Source organism: Camelus bactrianus, chromosome 5 (genome assembly GCF_048773025.1).
Source record: "Camelus bactrianus isolate YW-2024 breed Bactrian camel chromosome 5, ASM4877302v1, whole genome shotgun sequence".
NCBI classification, from domain to species: Eukaryota; Metazoa; Chordata; class Mammalia; order Artiodactyla; family Camelidae; genus Camelus; species Camelus bactrianus.
The window spans coordinates 35,731,381-35,750,344 of record NC_133543.1 but is presented as its reverse complement, the minus strand read 5'-3'; the positions used below and the strand labels follow the sequence as shown (position 1 = coordinate 35,750,344).

General features: G+C 42.2%; 1 protein-coding gene across 1 annotated transcript in view; it reads right to left on the bottom strand.

Moving 5' to 3' along the window:
* The window catches only part of KIF5C (kinesin family member 5C), a 145,774-nt gene that overhangs the window by 118,003 nt on the left and 8,807 nt on the right, over positions 1-18,964 (bottom strand). The window lies entirely within an intron of this gene.

Genomic DNA, 18,964 nt, shown 5'->3' with positions numbered 1-18,964 from the left:
CAAGAATGAGGCGTGGGACTAAAACTCAGCAGGCGCCAAGAACTCTTTACTTAGGTTCTTTTGATAAGACATTTACATTTAAAACAGCTAAGAATGTAATACAACATCCATCTTGTATGTGTGTTGCAGGGAAAAGGTTCAGAGCATCCAAACAATAATAGATACAAGCCATGTGAGGTGCTCTTTTGTATAAGGCTTTTTGTCAGAATACACAAGCTCGCCAAAATATTTTCATTGTCCCCAAGCTCCCAGAAGAAAAACTAGCAGCATCTTCAATTTGAAAAGTAAGAACAGTGAGGGAACAGAGACTGCAAGGTTCTTATTAAAGATGTCCTGCAGTTAGTGTCCGTCTCAGCCTTGCCCACTGCAGGGCCAGTCGGAGGAGAACCCAGGACCCAGAGAAATGACACAAACCAGAGGAGGGGGAATCCGGGAATGTGAGTGGTACTTCTGCTGACCTATCAACCAGCGAAGGCTACCAGGCTCTGCATATGGGGAGGAGGCACTGAAATGAGAGGAAAGAGGGCCAGGATTTGTGTTACGCCCAGGCCCGGTCGTGACTGTTAGAGCCGGTAAGCTCAGTGAAGAGGGCCCCTCCACGCACAGACTCCCGATAGGAGGGGCAAGAAGTAACAGACCCTATCTAATTCAAGCCAGAACTCTTGTTTAAAAAGTACACCTTGCTTACGTTTGTTCCAGTAAATGGAATACCAGAGGGGATACTGATGGTGTTTTTAAAAAAAAAAAAAAAAAAGGCTATAACGAGGCCATATCTCAGAGGCCATTATCCAGATGGCAAATACTGTTTCCTCTTTAGTGCCAACGGGACTGATGGGGAGAGGCTCCGAGGGGCGCGGCTCTGGGATGGAGCGCAGGCAGAGCGGAGCCCCCGGTGAGCATGTGGCGGGGGTGGGCACAGATGCCCCAGTAGCTGCCTGAGCAGTGCTGAAAGCTGCTTCAAAACATTGAATTGAAAAATAATCTGCTGTAAAGAATAACAAAACCATTTCTGTATCAGTTCAAAACCCTTTGAGCTCTGTTTCAGTGTGTTTTCTTTCCAATTTTTTTGAATAAGAAAAATGTCGATGTGGTTCCCATACCAAAAAGTATCAAAGAGTATACAGTGAGAAACCCCCCTCGCCACCCCGCCCTCCATCCCCGCCACCTCCCCGGCCACCACTGCTGCTGGGTCCCCAACTGTCTTTCCAGAGTTCCTCGTTCACACAGACATGGATTCTTAGTCCCCCTCTTTATGCCATGAAAGATGGCGTGTGATCTACACCTGTCTCCACCTTGCTTTTTTCACATAACGTATCTTGAAGATCTCTCCAGAGATTAGTATATGGAGAGCTTTCTCACAATAAATTTTATTTTTAATTTACATATAATAAATTCACAGATCTGAAGTATTCCACTAGACGATTCTGACAATCACGCACACTTGTAAGCATCACCTAAAACAAAACACAAGACACTTGCACTGTGTTCCTTTCTGGTCAGCCCCACCTCAGTAACCACCAGTTTTGATTTCTGTCACCAGGATGCAGATGCAATGTTTTTGTATACATGTTATAATGATAAAAAGATATCCTGTTCCTGTCAGAGACCAGAAATGAATTTCACAAACTAGTCCCCCTCAATTCTCTTTGGCACTAAAGAGGAAACATTATTTGCCATCTGGATAATGGCCCATGCGATGCCTCCTCCAGCACAGCTCCCTGCCCCGCCCCACCCACCCCATTCTAGAGCAGGTGCCCTCCTTGTGGTCCCACACCTGAACCTGCCCTCCAACCGCACACGGTTATTATAGCCTCTGAAATGATCTTTTCTCCTCCTGGTCTATAAGCATGAGCTCCATTCTTTGTCACCAATGCCTCTCCAGTGTCTACTGAGAAAGCACCAACTAGTTATTTGTTAAACCCTTTCCCCAGAGCAGGCTGTTAATAGAAAGTAAAAGTATCAGCTCCCTAACCAGTGTTGCTATGAAGTGACTAAATGTAAACATCACTTCACAATTAAAGTAACTGTCAGAAAGGAGGCAGGAGCTTGCAAAGAGGTGATGGTGGGTCAGCCCTGTGATGGGGAAGGGCCACTAACAGGATTCTGTTGGCAGAAAGAGACGGACCTCTGTGTCAGCTGTTTGCTTTGCTGATGCAAGAAAGGATGAGGGACATTTTAAGAGCTGATTTCCAAGGTTTTGAAAACAAATCAGAGGCTTTTCTTGGACTTAGCATGAAATGTTCACAGATGAGGCATTCTCTGCATCACCAGATCCCTAGTCTGTAAACTTTAAATAGAAAATGGCGAAGCTAGGCAGGTTATCAGACAAAGAGTGTCCACAGTTATGTGGGTTTAAGAATGAGGGGAGATAAATTATTAGGAAAACCATCTGCAGCAAGGCCTGAGAAGTAGAAGGTATTGTCAAAAGAGAGACATTTTGGGGGAAGACTGAAAATTGAGCTGCAGAGAAGGCAAATGGGAAAAATTGCAAAATCAGCACAATCGCTTTCCAAGGAATAATCCAACAAGGTACCTGAAGAATAGAAAAATGGTTCAATAAAGCTGACTGTGCAGACACACGCTAGGGCAGCTACCAACCCTAATTGTTTCTTTATTGGTTTGGGCCAAGTTTGAAGTAGGGCAGCATGAAGTGGCAGTTAGCCCACTTGTTTTCGATGGGACCTCAAATCATCATCCTGCTGCCTCAGTGCCCCAGGACACCCCACACTTAGCCATGAAAGCAGGAATGGTGCAGTGCATAAGGCTACAGGGGAGATGGGGACCCAACCTTATGGAATTCAGGAGGAAGAAATTCCATTACCTGGCTGAGGAACTCTGCTGAACTGGTTTTTAAGGAGCTTGTAGGTAAATGAGGAGTATTAATTACCCAATTTTTTAATGCAAAGCACAAGAATGTCTAGGATGTCCTTACTCAAGAGAATAAAATAAATCCCTTCAATTTGCTTCACTTCACCTCCTTTCCATTTTTAATTATCCAAAAGCTGAAACTGCCAAGGGTTTTTAACAATAAAAGCAGCAACTAGTCTTGAAACATAAATAAAAGGAAACAGTAGGCTACAGCTGTATGTGCTTTGCCATTGAATCTTTTTTAAAAAGATGTAAGTCTTCTCTGCCCAAGGAATTATGTAGGTCAATATCCTGAATTCTGAAATTTTTTCTATTTAATTAATATTCTATGTGACAAGCATCTAATACAATTCTTTTATTTTAGAAGCAAGGATTATACCCATACAGTCTCCATTTTATATAAAATTTCCTTCTGAATGTTGAAGATTTAATTTTTAATATGAAAATGGGCCCTTTAAACATTACTGTTTTTCTCCTCTTATACTGATTTCCAGCAAATACCTGTGTGTTCTCTTTCTAAAAAATTAAATCATAATGGGATGGTGTATCAGTTTCCTACTGCTGCTGTAACAAATTAGCACAATCTAGTGGCTTAAAGCAACACCACTTTACTATCTTACAGCTCTGTGGTCAGAGTCTGCAAAGGGTCTCACTGGGCTGACGTCAGGTTTAGCGCTGCTGTTCTCTCCCGGAGGCCCCAGGGGAGAATCCGTTTTCTTGTCTTTTCCAGGCTTTAGAGGCCACCCGCATTCCTTGGCTCACACCCTCCTTCCATTCTCAAAGCAGCCACAACCGGCTGAGTCCAGTCCAGTCGTTCGCAGGATGTCATCTGTCCAGTCCTGACCCTTCTGCATCCTTCTCCCCATTTAAGGGCCCTTGTGAACATTGGGCTCATGGACGGAACAATCCTCCTGATTTTACGGTCAGATGATTAACAACGTCAATTCCATCTGCAACCTTACTTCCCCCTCGTCATATAACATAACAGATGTGCGTTCCAGGGCTTAGGAAGTGGACGGCCTTGGGGGCCATTAGTCTGCCTAGGAAGTCTCTCAGGAGACACTCATTTCAGGGTCCTGGGACCTTGCGTATCTAATAATTGGTTTGGTGGTGATCTTAGTGACACTCACTGAAGTCACCACAGAAATAGGGCATTCAAGGTGAGCCTGACTACTCGGCTGCAGGGGAAACGACAAACTGGCTTTTTCAGACGGAAAGAGCTGCTCAGTCTAGGACTTTCCATCTGCTAGATGCCTGAAGGTCTCATTTCTACTGGACTGACCAGGACATCTGGAGGGAGCAAGGTCTAGGAGAGAGGCAGGACTTCACACGGTGATCCACATGCAGAAGGTGCCGGGGGCAGGGGCAGGGGCTGTGGGTACAGTGTGCCCACAACTTTCACATAGAGGGTCTCATTTCATCTTCACTCCCATCCACCAGGTTTCTCAGCATCTCCATTTCACTGCAGACATGTTACACTGGTCAACTTGCCCAAGATCACGCCCTCAGAGAAATAAAGTCAGGACACAATTCATCTCCACTGACCCAAACCCCAGGCATTCCCCCACCAGCCACATCTCTCCCTGCAGCACACAGGACAGCAGGCCGGTGACTTACGGGCCACCAAAGGTTGACATTCCCATCACAATGTCAGCTGGGGGAGGCGAGAACAGACTGCAAACTCTTTGAGACTAAAGAAGGGTTAGGTTAAAAAATACCAATTTTAAATTGCTTTCTATACACTCTTAACAAACATGCCATGAGCCTGGAAAATTTATTTCACTAGTTCCTCACGGAGTATCTGGCCTGGAGCTTGAAAAATATCTGTTGCACAAATAATCACATACATATAATATCTGTCAGGTAGAGTGTGAGATGATCAGGACATGAAAATGGTGAAGAGTGAGATTCTGATGTCTTCCAGGCTTTCCAACGTGTCACAAGGGATTTGACAAAAAAACTCATTAGAGAAACACTAGTCTACTCTGTGCTGGCTTGCAAATTACATTTATTGGATCATAACTAGCATCTAAAAAAATAAAATGAGACAGGAGAATAGAAAATATCAGAGTGCAGCAAACACATTAATAACATTGTTTCATATAATTGTTATTTCAGATGTGTGCTTCTGTGTCTGTGTGCTAAGATGTCAAATGTATTTCCGGATTTCCCAGTAAAATGGATCATGGTCTATTGGTCAAAAAACTTGAAAACTGCTGCTATGGTAAAACTGTTCTCATCACAGAATTCTGGACTAGGCCAGCCTTTCATAGAATGACAATTAACAATAACTCAGTCCCAAATGACTGTTAATTTTTAGCTTCCTATTGTCTTTTCTCATGGCTGTAAGCAAGCACCTGGAGTCCCAGACAGCTCCAGCAAGACAAGATAATGAATGATGCTGAGAGACTCACCCCTTATTCTCTCTTCCAAGGCCTCCTCTGTGTGTGTGCACAGGAGGAGAGAGCTCTCAATCCCTTACCAAACCATTTGTCTGGAATTCTCCGTTCGCATTGACTAAAACAGGAGAGACGTCAGTACCACGATGCTCTAAAACGGAAGAACTCAATGAAAATGGTCCGACTGCTGTAGAAGTCTTCTTTTTACGCAGTCATCCACCCCACTGTGACAGCGGCATCTGGCTTTCTGGGAAGCCACTTCCAACACTCAAGGGTTCAAAGTCCAATCACGCCTCCCCATCAGGGAAGCTAGCATGCCTCTCACTTGGCCCGTCGAGCTCTTGTTTGGAGGCTCAGCTCAGCATGGTTTTCATGCTCACATAAGTCACTCCCTGGGAGGGCTCCCCAAGAGCTCTCCTGGGGGCAATCTTAGCCTTGCTATTAGGGAAAAGCCAGGAAGCCCACCAGGGGCTATAACCTCCAGAGGAAATACCTGAGTTTCCGCATCTCTGAACGTCTTGTACAGACTAAACTGAGTCCTCACAGAATTCATAGGTGGAAGCCCCAACCTCCAGTGTGACTGTATTTGGAGAGAGGGCCTTTAAAGAGGTAATTTAGGTTAAATGAGGTCTTAAGGGTGGGAAAACTAATCTAACAGGACTGGAGTTTACATAAAAAGGAGATACAAGAGATCTCTCCTGCACACACACACACAGAGGAGGCCACGCAAGGACACAGTGAGAAGATGTCCTCGTCACCAGGAAGGGACGTCTCACCAGAAACCCACTCTGCTGGACTTCTAGCCTGCAGACTGTGAGAAAATAAATTTCTGTTGTTTAAGCCCCCAGTCTGTGGGATCTTGCTCTGGCAGCGGCAAGCAGACTGGTGTCACCTGTACTGAATTGCATTTGAACAGCTATGCTGTTCCACCATCAGAATTCACAGTGACTTTAAGTAGCTCTCTTGAAACATAAATGTTAAGAGAAAAAAACCAAGTCACAAAAGAGTGTACACAGTATTTTTATAAATAGTTCACAGATTGAAGTCCAAGCAAAACTAAATAATATATCATTTAGGGCTAAAAATACTGCTTGCTGTAAAACTATAAAGAATATTACAGGGGTGATAAAAGCAAAATTCAGGAGAGTGGATGCTTCTGGGAGGAGGGGATAGCAGCTGGGACCTTGGGAGAGTCACACACTGATAACGTGCTCTAAGTGCATGGCGACCTCATGGGTGTTAACTTCATTCGAATGTCTCATTGTTTATCTTTGTTATTTCTTATATGTATTAAATATTTTATAATTGCATTTATAAAAGTAAGATGTTGGAATAATGTAACAGCCACCAGCTGACAGTAATTCTTCTGGGAAGAGGGAATATGGGACATTCCTACTTTCCTAATCTTACCTCCCTGAATCTTTTTAATTGTCCCAAAATATTTATATTATATTTATATTTGGAATAAAAAGGCAAGAAAATTAAAAGAAGTAAAAAGATGCTACTGAACACCAGTAACTACTTTCATAGTTTCTTTAATCTCCTCCCCCCCTTCCATTTTCCTGAGTCATAAGCTAGGATGAAGAATTGATCATTTTTAAGAAAAATACATTGATTGGCCTAAAGTAATTTTGATCCCCAGACCACATGGCTCAGTATTGATTTATTATATATATTACATGTAAACTTACTTGAAAGATAAGCTTCAGCTGGAATTATCCCATACTCTTTTGAAATGAAAACAATAGCTACCAGGTAATAATAATAATTCAATCACTCTATAGCCTGGTTATTAGGAAAATGCCAGGAAACAGACATCCAAAGAAGGAAGTCTCTTATTTCTTTTCTTTCAAGGTAATTTAGGTAAATTACAGACATTTCCCCTTCAGAGCTGAAGACTATCAGTAGAATTTTAAGTGCGGCTCATTTATATTAATGTCTTCAATTTACAATTTCTTGGACCTTTCTTTCTTTACGATGCCAGTTTTCAGTTCACATTAAAATCATTTTGTAAGACTAGTAAGTAGCAAATCAAGAGAGGAGCATTTTGTATGTGGCTTCTACGTTTTAGAAGAGGAAATCATTTGAGAGCAATCATTTTCTGTACTTAATGAACCTCTAATTTCTTTCCTTTTTGGCTCTGCCAACTGAATAGCTGAATAGAACGTAATGGGAGTCTGGATATTCAATATACAATAGTTTTTTTCTTTGAAAAATGGAACCATTGTGCAAAATTGGCCCCAACCTTAAAGGTGTTTCATGCTCAATAAACCTGGAGTACTATTCAATCACTTCTCAGCTGTATTGCCATTATTTGTGTGTGGGTGTCTGTCTGTCTGTCTCTCTTACTGGACAGTGAGTTGGTTGAGGTTAAGATAAATGGATTGTTCTCCCTAAGAAATGCCTGTACGCAGTTTGGCCCAATTACGGTGAATTTCACAAAAGAAACACGTGGGCAGCTCCTTTAGTCCTCAGGTGGGACTGATGGAGAGAGGAAGAGAGGCACAATGAAATAAAAAATAATCATAAAAACGAGCAATTAGTCCACCAGAAACACTCCATCAGTTAGACAATTCATTCACCCCATCGAGTATTGTGTACCCATTATGAATCATATGCTGAGAATATGAAAATAAATCAACATATATTAGTCAGACCTCAGTAAAATTGTTGAAAAAGAAAGAAAATTAATCAAACAAACCCCAGCCTGGAGAGAAGCACACACTGTAAGTGGGGTAATTCCAAGAAGGGAGTGACTAAGGACAAGAGGAAATGCCTACTGGTGAGTTTCTAGGGTAAGAAAGAAGTTCAGGAGGAAGGGTAGGCGGGAATGGCACTCAAAGAGATGGAAACTCATCAGCTAAGGCCTGAAAGAGTAAAAGCCCAGGCTGAGTTTGGGATACAGTATATAGGTAGCTTTGAGAAAGGCTGAAGGGAACATACTATGGATGATTTTGCTAAATCAGAGGAAGACGTTGTGGAGTTCACATTTACTGTAGTAAGCAAAGGAGAGTCCTTTAATGTTCTGAACAGAGGATGGACATATTCTGGGTGGAACTTCAGAAAGATTTCAGCTACAGTGTACAAGAGACTAGGGATTGGAGAGCAAGCAGAGAATTGTTTTCTAAAATGATTACAATCCAAATAAGAAGCAATCAAAGTCTACAAGACCTGCTCAAGATTAAAGACAAAACAAACAAAGAATAGGAATACCTTTCTTTTTTAATTTTTTTTAAATTGAAGTATAGTTGGAATACTACTCGGCCATAAAAACCGACAACATAATGCCATTTGCAGCAACATGGATGCTCCTGGAGAATGTCATTCTAAGTGAAATGAGCCAGAAAGAGAAAGAAAAATACCATATGAGATGGCTCATATGTGGAATCTAAACAAACAAAAACAAAAACAAAAACAAACAAACAAACAAAAACAAAGCGTAAATACAGGACAGAAATAGACTCTTAGAGAATACAGATTTGTGATTGCCAGGGGGGCAGAGGGTGGGAAGGGATAGACTGGGATTTCAAAATTATAGAATAGATATACAAGATTATACTGTATAGCACAGGGAAATATACCCAAAACGTTATGGTAGCTCACAGAGAAAAAAATGTGACAATGAGTGTGTATACGTCCATGTATAACTGAAAAATTGTGCTGAACACTGGAATCTGCCACAACATTGTAAAATGATTATAAATCAATTAAAAATGTTAAAAAAAATAAAAAAATAAAATAAATTGAAGTATAGTTGCACAACGTTGTGTTAATTTCTGGTATACAGCATAGTGACTCAGTTATACATATACATATATTCCTTTTCATATTCTTTTCCATTAGAAGACATTGAATATAGTTCCTTGTGTTATACAGCAGGACCTTGTCTATCTATTTATGTATAGTAGTTAGTATCTGCACATCCCAAACCCCCAATTTATCCCTCCACCCCTCTTCTCTACCCCTGTGAGTCTGTTTCTGTTTTGTAAACAAGTTCATTTGTGTCTTTTTTCGATTCCACATATAAGTGATATCATATGGTATTTTTCTTTCTCTTTCTGGCTTACTTCACTTAGTATGACATTCTCCAGGTCCATCCATATTGCTGCAAATGACATTATTTTACTCTTTCTTTATGGCTGAGTAGTATGTCATTGAGTGTGTGTGTGTGTGTGTGTGTGTGTTTCTTTATCCAGTGATCTGTTGATAGACATTTAGGTTGCTTCCATGTCTTAGCTATCGTAAATAGTGCTGCTATGAACATTGAGGTGCATATATCTTTTTGAATTAGATTTTCCTCTGGATATATGCTCAGGAGTGGGATTTCTACATCATATAGAAAGTCTATTTTTAGTTTTTTAGGGAATCTCCATATTGTTTTCCATGATGACTACACCAAACTACATTCCCACCAACAGTATAGGAGGGTTCCCTTTTCTCTACACCCTCTCCAGCATTTATCATTTGTGGACTGTTTAATGATGGCCATTCTGACGGTGTGAGATGATATCTCATGATAACTCTGATAATTGGTGATACTGAGCATTTTTTCATGTGCCTACTGGCCATTTGTATGTCTTCATTGGAGAAATAAATGTTTGTTTGTTTGTTTAGGTCTTCTTTACAATGGACATCTACTAAAAACCTACATCAAACATTGCTTTAAGATCAAGAACAAGACAAAGATTCCTGCTATCATTGTTTTTACTTTAGATTGTCCCAGAGGTCCTATCCCATGCAGGAAAACAAGAAAAGAGAAATTAAAAGTATATGTTTTGAAAAGAAAGAAACAAAAAAGACATTATTTGAAGATGACAAAAAAATTCTTCATGATACATCTTTCTAAATCTACTGACAATTTTTAGAAGAGAGCTTAGTAACATGGTTGAATGTAGATGGACTTAGAAATCCAAGAAGCAGACACAAAGCTCTCCACTTTTAAGACACAGAAGAGGAGGGCGAACTGTGTTTTTATAAGAAAAGTATCATGATTCTTTCTCTGTGGACAGATCCATGTAGATTAATAGTACACTGGAACATTCAGAAGTCAAGCCCACAAGGCTTGCTAGCAAATACACCACTCCCTGAGAGCACTGGCATTGTGTTCTATGGAATGCCCTAAACAGCCTTTCAGAGGGAAATCACAACACTAATAGAGAAGAGAAGCTGATTCTGATCGTCACACATAATTTGATATCAATGCAAGAGCAAGCAAGAGAGAGGGAAAAAAATCTTCCACTTTTAAGGGTAGCCCCAGTTTACAGCTACCTTCTCCTACAGCAGTTCCAAACTTATGTCTCAGCACAGAGGGCTGCTAATGGGAAACACCAAGTTAAAGCTAAGCATGCTTATTTATTGCAGGATTGCCAATGGGTCGGTAGGGTGGGGGATATCCAAGAGGCAGAGAATGTGGGTAACATTTCCTACATCTAATTGATATCAAACCCTTTTATAAGGGAGTAACTCAAAGAACTAGTGTCCCAGAGAAACTCTTAATTTAGAAAATGCTGTGTGCCCAAACATTCTCAATTCCTGGTATAAACCAAAATGTAAATGAATAAAACAAGGACTCTGAGGCCACTATGCCTGGGTTTGAATCCCAGATCCACAACTGACTCTTGTGTGACCTTGGGCAAGTAGCTTAACCTCTCTGTGTCCCAGATTCCTCATCTGTGGAATGGGGAGGTGGGTTATGACAACAGTAGCTACTTCATAGGGTGATACTGAGGATTAACATAAATGGATGAATGTATGTAAAGTATTTAATAAGTGTTTGTTAAGTCAAGCAGACTTCATGATATGCTGTTACTACCCTGTTAGAATTACAGTATTTTGTAAGCAAGCAGGTTGCTTGCTTCACTGGTCTCAGAAGAAAACGGTTGGTCATCAAATGGTCCATAAAGGTCTGTGAGAAGAGCTGTAGGTAACACATATGTTGTCTGGAGTTCCAATAACTGAGACATTCTGTTAACTGATGTTTATATTGAACACTAGAATTGCATTTGGGGTGGGGTGGGGCAAAGAGAAAATTAAAAAGAGGCTATCTTTAACTTTTAAAAGGTTGAAGAATTTTCTCTAAACGCAGTCCTCCCAAGCATCCAAGTTGAAAGGCACTTTCTCTCTGACCTCCCATACTCACTTTCCACAGTAAGTTCCATCTTCCAGAAGGAAATTCAGTACTAAAGAAATTCTGCCAGAATTAATAAACTGTAGAGGGTCATTTTCTATCATCTCTTCCCTTAAAATAAGCAAGACTAAGAGACATGAAGCTACTATGGTACACTGATGCAATATCCCAAATTAGACCCTTCTTACCAACAATGCAAAATTCTCCCAGAAAATGTCTATATCATCAGAAGAACATTATGTTAAATATGGCTTAAGTCATGTATGCTTTACTGTGTGTCAATTCCTTGATATTTGATGATCCACAGATGAAAAAAACCTTCATCCCATAACTATTGGGGTTAAATAAGATACAATACACTAATCCTTTCAGATGGTAAGACAAAGGACCATAATAGTTGACACTCATGTGGGATGGATGAGAAGATGCATGTTTTGCATTGTACCACCAGGCATAAAACTGTGAAAAGCAAACTTCAACAGTACCTGCCTCCGTGGGAACCTGAAAAGGTTGCCTGAGGCCAAGGGGTAAGTGCATTGAAGGAGAATGTTTTGTGGGAGTATTTCTGAACCAGCTACAGGCTAGAGTAACGTGTCAACCAAATCCAATTTCAATTCCTCTAGCCCCCTTTCAAGATCTTCCACATCTGATTCCTTCCTGCATATTCTAATCTGACCACCTTACTGCTCCTCTATACTCAGGCCTCTTGAACCTGGCTTTCACACACACTTCACCTCTTGAATACGCAGTGATCACCTTGAATATCTTTTCTCTCATGTAAAAATTCTTATCTTATCCATCCTTTTTTATCTCCTTCTGTGTTCTTTAAACTTTATACCATGAATATGTCTTAATTGATCATTTTTTATAAACATAAGATTTAATCAGAGTTATCAGTAAAATTTTCACAAAAGAATTAGCTTCTTAAATAAAGGGTGTTCAACACAGCAATTAAGGCACCTAAAAAGAGTGACGAAACCTATGCAATACAGAGCAGTACTGTGTAGTCAATTTTGTAAGAAAAGAAATGTGTCCAGTCTTCGCTAGTCAAATAGAGAACAAAGACATCCAGGAAGGCAGCCCACAGGCACTCCTTTCCTCTCTTTTTCAGCCTCTTCCTCTTGCCTTTTCTTTTTTGTTTACCTCACCCGGGTTCTCGCTTCCCGGCACTGGGTTTGCCAGTGATGCCCACAGGACCACGAGCCTGGTTGGGGGGCTACCCCAGAACTAAAGAGCATGCTGGTCCCCGCAGTGTACAGAACCATCAAAGCATGAAGTCATGCTTCCTGTGTGGTGTTACCATACCCCCTGGAAGGATGGATTCCTACAAGATGCCCCAGGTCATCTAGCAAAACGTATCCCTTTGCATGCTGCTGTTAGGAGAGAGGTGTCTGGAGCTCGTCCAGTGCAACGACACCAGTAATCATATCTGTGAGCACGTGGGAAGAGTCCCGAGTTAAACCCAAGCATAAACCACCTCCTCCCAACAATTCCTCTGATGAACATTGGGAGGCGATGTACAGCAACCCTTCCAAATCCTTGCTTCCCCTATAAAGCCCAGCCTGACCCCAGAAGTGCCCACTTACAGCAGTGCTCCAAATTAACACAGATAACTGAACAGTTACACTTTCGGTTTAAAATTCATATAAAGCAGAGGAAACGCCTGGAACAGAACCCAAAACACATGAATCCCAGACTATTTCTCTCTAAATCACCCTCTCAAATGATTATCACCTTTACCTCAAAAATTAAATCCGTGCCAAAAGGGATGCTCATGTATCCCCGGAGGCCATAGGAGTTGGTAGACCCCTACAGAAAGCAACAGGGTAACACTGAATAGCATCAATAAAAGTGTTCACAGCACTGGGTCCAGAAAATCAACTACTGGAGAATGTATCCTCTAGAAATGACAAAAGAAAACAGCTCTGCGCACGCACATGATCACTAAACCATCACCCAGAGCAAGGGGAAACAAGATCTGAATGACCAAACTGGGCTCTATCAGCCTAAGGCACATGCAAGTCACTATTGAAAACTGTAACCATTCAGATATTATACAACATGGAAAATCCTTTATGGTGTAAGCTTAAATTTTTTTTTAAAGGCAGAATTTTATATCTATGGTTGGAAATGCATTTATTTTCCAAACTGTTAAATATCAACCAAGAGAGGAAAATGGAGGATATAAAAAATTTAAGTGGATGTGCCGGGCAGCGAGATTACGGCTAGTTTTGCATTGCTGTGCTTTCCCGTTACCACCATGTGAAACAGCGCTTCTGCCATTTACAGAGGAGGAGAACTCAGTGCTGTGCCAACTCCGACAGACACGGACATGAGTGGGGGTGGAAAAGAGCGAGTTTCCAGCAGAAACCGACTCCTTCTCCCAAGAGCTGCGTGGCCTTCACCTGCAAGGCGACCTCTCTCCCCCAGAGGGAGGCCAGGACAAAGAAGAGGCACCTGAGAGCTGCAGAGGCGCGTTGCCTTGGTTTCCCACAGCCGCGCTGCCTCCCCCCCCCCACCCCATCCCCCCAGGCCCTCCTAATGGGAGCTTTTGTTCCGCAGCGGGGAGGGACCTCATTAGAAGGTGCCTGTGCTGAAGGAGAATGCATTTCCCGGACAAGAGGTTTCATCATTCCCAGCATTAGCCATAGAATGGAGGCAGAAGGTACGAGGTAGATTTGCCATCACCGTGGCGCTCCCCGCCCGGAACTGAAAGCCGCCGGCCTTAGGGGGCAGGCGCGGCCCCGGGCTGGGGTCCGGTCCCCAGGCTGGCTGCAGCGGGAGCCGGGCAGCAGGGCCGCATCGTGCCGTTTTCCAAAGACAACACAACAAACGCATCACAAACCCGCTGCTGCCGCAGATGACTGATACTTAATTACGGGATGCGGGGTGGGCCGTTCCTCCCGGGAGCTCAGGGCACAATACTGGTGGGGGCAGCTGGAGTGACAGGAGAAAGATGGCCCGGGCTACAGCACACAGCCCTTCTCAGATCTTTTCTCAACAATATTCAAAACTGAAATCGGTCAAGCGGCTACGCAGAATTGCAAAGTAACTGAAGATAAAGATCAGGACATTTTGCAAAGCAGATTCGTACCCCAGCTTCAAGGTCAGGTTCAAATGGTCCCTCTGCCCGAGGTTTCCCTAACACCACTGGCTGGGCTTTCTCTCTTTTCAACTCCAACAAGGCTGTGTTTCCTCTTCCCTTTGGACACTGGTAGCGAGCTAACTTCTTTTTTTAGTTGCTTCCTCCCATTGAATTAATTATATATAAGGTTATTGATGGCAGGGATCTTGTCTTATAACAGTAAGTCCATAATGCTTAGCATGAGCTTTGCACACACACGATAAGCCCTCAATATACCAAACTGGAACCAAAATTAATAAATGCAAAAAACAATCAGAATATTGTATAGAGCCTCTGAAAGCCAGGTTGAATGTTACATCTCCTGCACATCCCAATTTGGACGACCCACATTGCAAGTGCTTAATAGTCACACTAGGCTAGTGGCTACCATTTTGGAAGGCATAGTATCACAATGAAGCTCCAAAAAGTCTAAAGCCTCTATAAAAGGAAACATTTTTCATAATAAAGAACTCATTTAATTTAAAGTTTTACATCAACCTATATGCTACCTCTTTATATTTGTTTTTAACAGAACTAAGGAAGCAAGTATTAGATATATATTTTCCCCTTTACAAATTTGTTTGGATAAATGTCTAGATCAGAAAATAATGTTTAAAATAGATCCCCAAACCAGCCTTTTCCAAGAGCCATATATATTAAGGAAAATTTAACAGCACATGTGAGCAAGTGAGTGTTACTCTAGGATATGGTACCTTGGGTGGTTTTTCTCTCACTTGTTTGAGCAGATAATTAGTAGGTTGTGTTGTTTAGTAATTATTACCGAAGAGCTAAACATTTCCCTTCTAAAGCCTACTTTCACAAATATTATATAAACAAACTACTAGTAGTTAGAAGACAGTTTCGATGCTATCGTGATGACATTAGTACCAGGGACCCTGGAATGCCAGAAACCTCCCCAACAGTCAGTCCCCTTGTCCCCTTCTCCCCCCTCACCCCAGGAGTGAGGGTTGAGCAAGTCTGCTGTAGGAGCAGGTATCCAAACACCATCACCTGGGAAGGGTACTAGCACCCATCATCCCAGTATTAAATCTGGCCAGAGTCTCAGGCAAGGAGGCTTCTGTGGTCCTCCTGCTTTACTCACCTCACCACTCCATCCTCCCACAGCCCCATTTGTTCTTAACCTTGAGACCAGCCCTCATGGGCCTGAATCTGTGGGCCCAGACTAACTTACCTACTCTGCAGTGGATGATGCTGAGGAAAAATAGCCCCAGGAAGCCAGCCCCTGCAGGGGTCAGCTTACCAGAGGCCAGATGCAGGAAGGAACTGACCACCTCCCCTGGAAGCCTGCCCACCAGGCACCAGAACCAACAGGGGTTTCGACATTGACTAGATAGGCACCTGCTCCTCTCCATGGAGGAGGAGAGGAGGTGCCTGTGAAAGAGGAACAGAAGTCCGTTCCCCCACATCCATCCAAAGTTTCTGATGTCAGATGGAGTTGTTATTCGCCCCAGTTCCCAGATGAAAAACAATAATCTCTGTGGAGTGAGAGCCAGACAGTTTGTTCAGTAAAAACTACGAGATAACCTCCTCAGAGACTTGAAGCAGGCTGTTCTTTGCCTCCTCACGAGGCAAAATGCACCTGGAAGTGGGAGAGATGGCTCTGTGAGAGAGCCCTGAGATTTGTCAATCCAGAAGTGTGTAACCAAGATCTTTCAATAAAATGCTTCTAAAATAACAACAGTATTGATCAGTAGCTCTTACGCCCATGCGCTGCAGTTAAAGATAAAACATCAGTTACTGGGATTTGTTTTTTATTTACACTTTTTCTCCAACCCCAACGCCCTTCAAAAGTCTCATTTTTAATGAGAAAAGGAACAACAAGAAAACCATATATGGAGAACTACAAACCTTTTTCCTTAAAGTATTGTGTTGCACTGAATTCTGTTCTCAACTATGCTTTCCCTTCAGTTCTGTGGATTTATTTTCCAGTATCCAATTCACATTATGGATGGGTATTCAGTGACTGAAAAGATGATAAATACTCATACCCCAAAACGCACCTGAAAGAATTGCTCCAGATGTAGCTGATACCAGTTTCATCAGGGTGGGTACTGAGCTCAGAGACAAGTGCATGACACGTCTGTTTGCTTTCCTGACGTTTATGCAAGCCAACTAAAGCAAGGGAGCCCTCGTAGCAGGGGAAAAGCTCCAAAGCATGCAGCTCTTTAAACAGCTTTTCTGGGTGACAGTGCAATGCCAGCATTGGTTTATTAAAGAGAGTAACTAGGACGTGACCATTGTTGAGGGAGATGGGCTGGAAATCTTGATTAGCCCAGATTGCTCTGTGTGTACTTCTACTGCCACACGTGATTCTGTGCAAAGCCGCCCTCCGCCTTACTCCAGGGTCGGTATGTACGGTCGGTATATTTCTTTCTCTCCACACTTGTAAACAATAGTGCCTAGTGTTGTGATTTGAGCAAGTCAACTGTAGAAGAAATTTATTAGGCAATGGGGGGAGTTTGGGTATTTGACATTAAGGAAATGTTTACATTTTGTTGTGATAATGTTATTGTGGTTTTAAGAGTCCTGATCTTTCAGAGATATATATTAAAGTTTGGGATAAAATAATGCAAGATATTAGATTTAACTTTAAAATAATCGAGTGTTTGGTGGGGGGAAAGGTTAAAGGTGTATAGAAAAAATAAGACTGGCCCATTTGTCGATGATAGTTCAAACTGGCTGACAGATTCGTAGGGGTACATTCTGATATTCTTTCTACTCTGGTGTGTGCTTGAAATGTATATAACTTTTTAAGACTACCTAGTCATCAAAAGGGAAAGGAAAAAGCTTTTTCTGGGGCTTCTCCTGGGAGGGCTATTATTTCCCGCCCCCACTCACCACTGCCCAGACGCTGTCACAGCCCATTCACTGTTAGCTCTGAGAAGAAAGAGCACACCCATCCTAGTTTTCTTTAAGACCACAGTCTTGACCTCCATCTCTCTCTGTCTCAAGAGAGATTTAGGTTTTGATCACCTCCAAGAAACAAACATCCTTTAGGATATTGAAACTGACAAGACACAGCCTACAAAATCCTACGGTTCACATTAAAAGTCTGAAGGCATCGCCGTGTTCTGGATCTAGGGGTTAACAGTGCATAACGAAGCACACGCCTTAGTAAGAATTTAATTTAGCTCAGGTAGGAAGGGATGCCTTATGAGACAAACTGGCAGCAACTCCGTGCAGTGGGCAGAGAAGTGAGAATATAAAACCACAGACAATTCACTGTCTCTAAATTGCTCCCTCTCAAAACTATGGATACCTTAAAATCATCCATATCCTTTTAGCCAGAAATCCCAATTCTAGGACTGTGTTCTAACAAAAAATTGGGCAATGGCAATGGCACAAAGAGATGTGCATACTCTTGTTCACCACACTTTTGTTTACAAGAGAAAAATAAAATGGAAAAAAACATATGTCTATCAGTAGAAGATGGTTAAATGAAGTATTAGATACATAATGGAGTTACATACAGCCTCTAAAAATGCTGATGTCTCAGGTAACCCGTTAAGTAAAATGGTGGGTTTTAAACAGACCATAATCATATCTTTGAAAATCATATCTTCGTTTTAAAACAAATTATGTTTTCTATAGAACAGAAGAGAGCTAGAATAAACAATAAAATGTTAACAATGATGTTTTCTGGTTTGTAAAATTAAAAGTGATTTTTACCCTGTTCTTTATGCTTTTCTGCACAGTGTGAGGTTTTTTTTCAATGAGCATGGGCTATACCAGGACCCCTGAAAAGGCTATTACTTTTAAGACAATAGCAACAAAACCATGAAGCTGTCCAAAGTAGGGAAAAAGTTACCAGAGCTGGACAGAGAGCAGAAGTCAAATCGAAGCAAATAACCCCAGGCTCAGACTTCTGAAAGCTCAGGAGGGTCAGCATTCTTTCACTTCTTTGAAAAGCCATCTTGTACTGAGCAACTGCTCTGTTCCAGGCACTGTTCCTGGCCTTAGAGATGGAAATAAATGGCCCACATTTCCTGCCCAACGAGGGGTTTAGTCTAATTGGAGGAAAGGACACATATACCCAAATAGATGAAATGCAGTTCTTGGGGTGGTCCGACAGGAGTAGTGCATGGCTCAGGGGGTTCCCCGGAGGAAGCGTCTAGCCTGGCCAGGGTAGGGGGATGAGGGGGATGGTCAAAAAAGGTCTCAGAGAAGACACTATAGGATGAGATTCTAAAGGCGAATGGATGTTGCCAGGCAGGTACGCTTTGAGGATGGTCATCCCAGGCATGTGGGATGTGAGCAGCTGTCGGGAAGAAGAACGTAATATTTTAGGGGAATGGATGGAACATGGGGCGAGGGGGTGAGGTGAGGAAGGTAGACAGGCCCAGAGTGCGGAAGGTCTCCAATGCCCCACTGAAGCATCTGGCTTCCAACTGATAAAGACTCTGCTTGACCAAGCTTCAGTCTGGC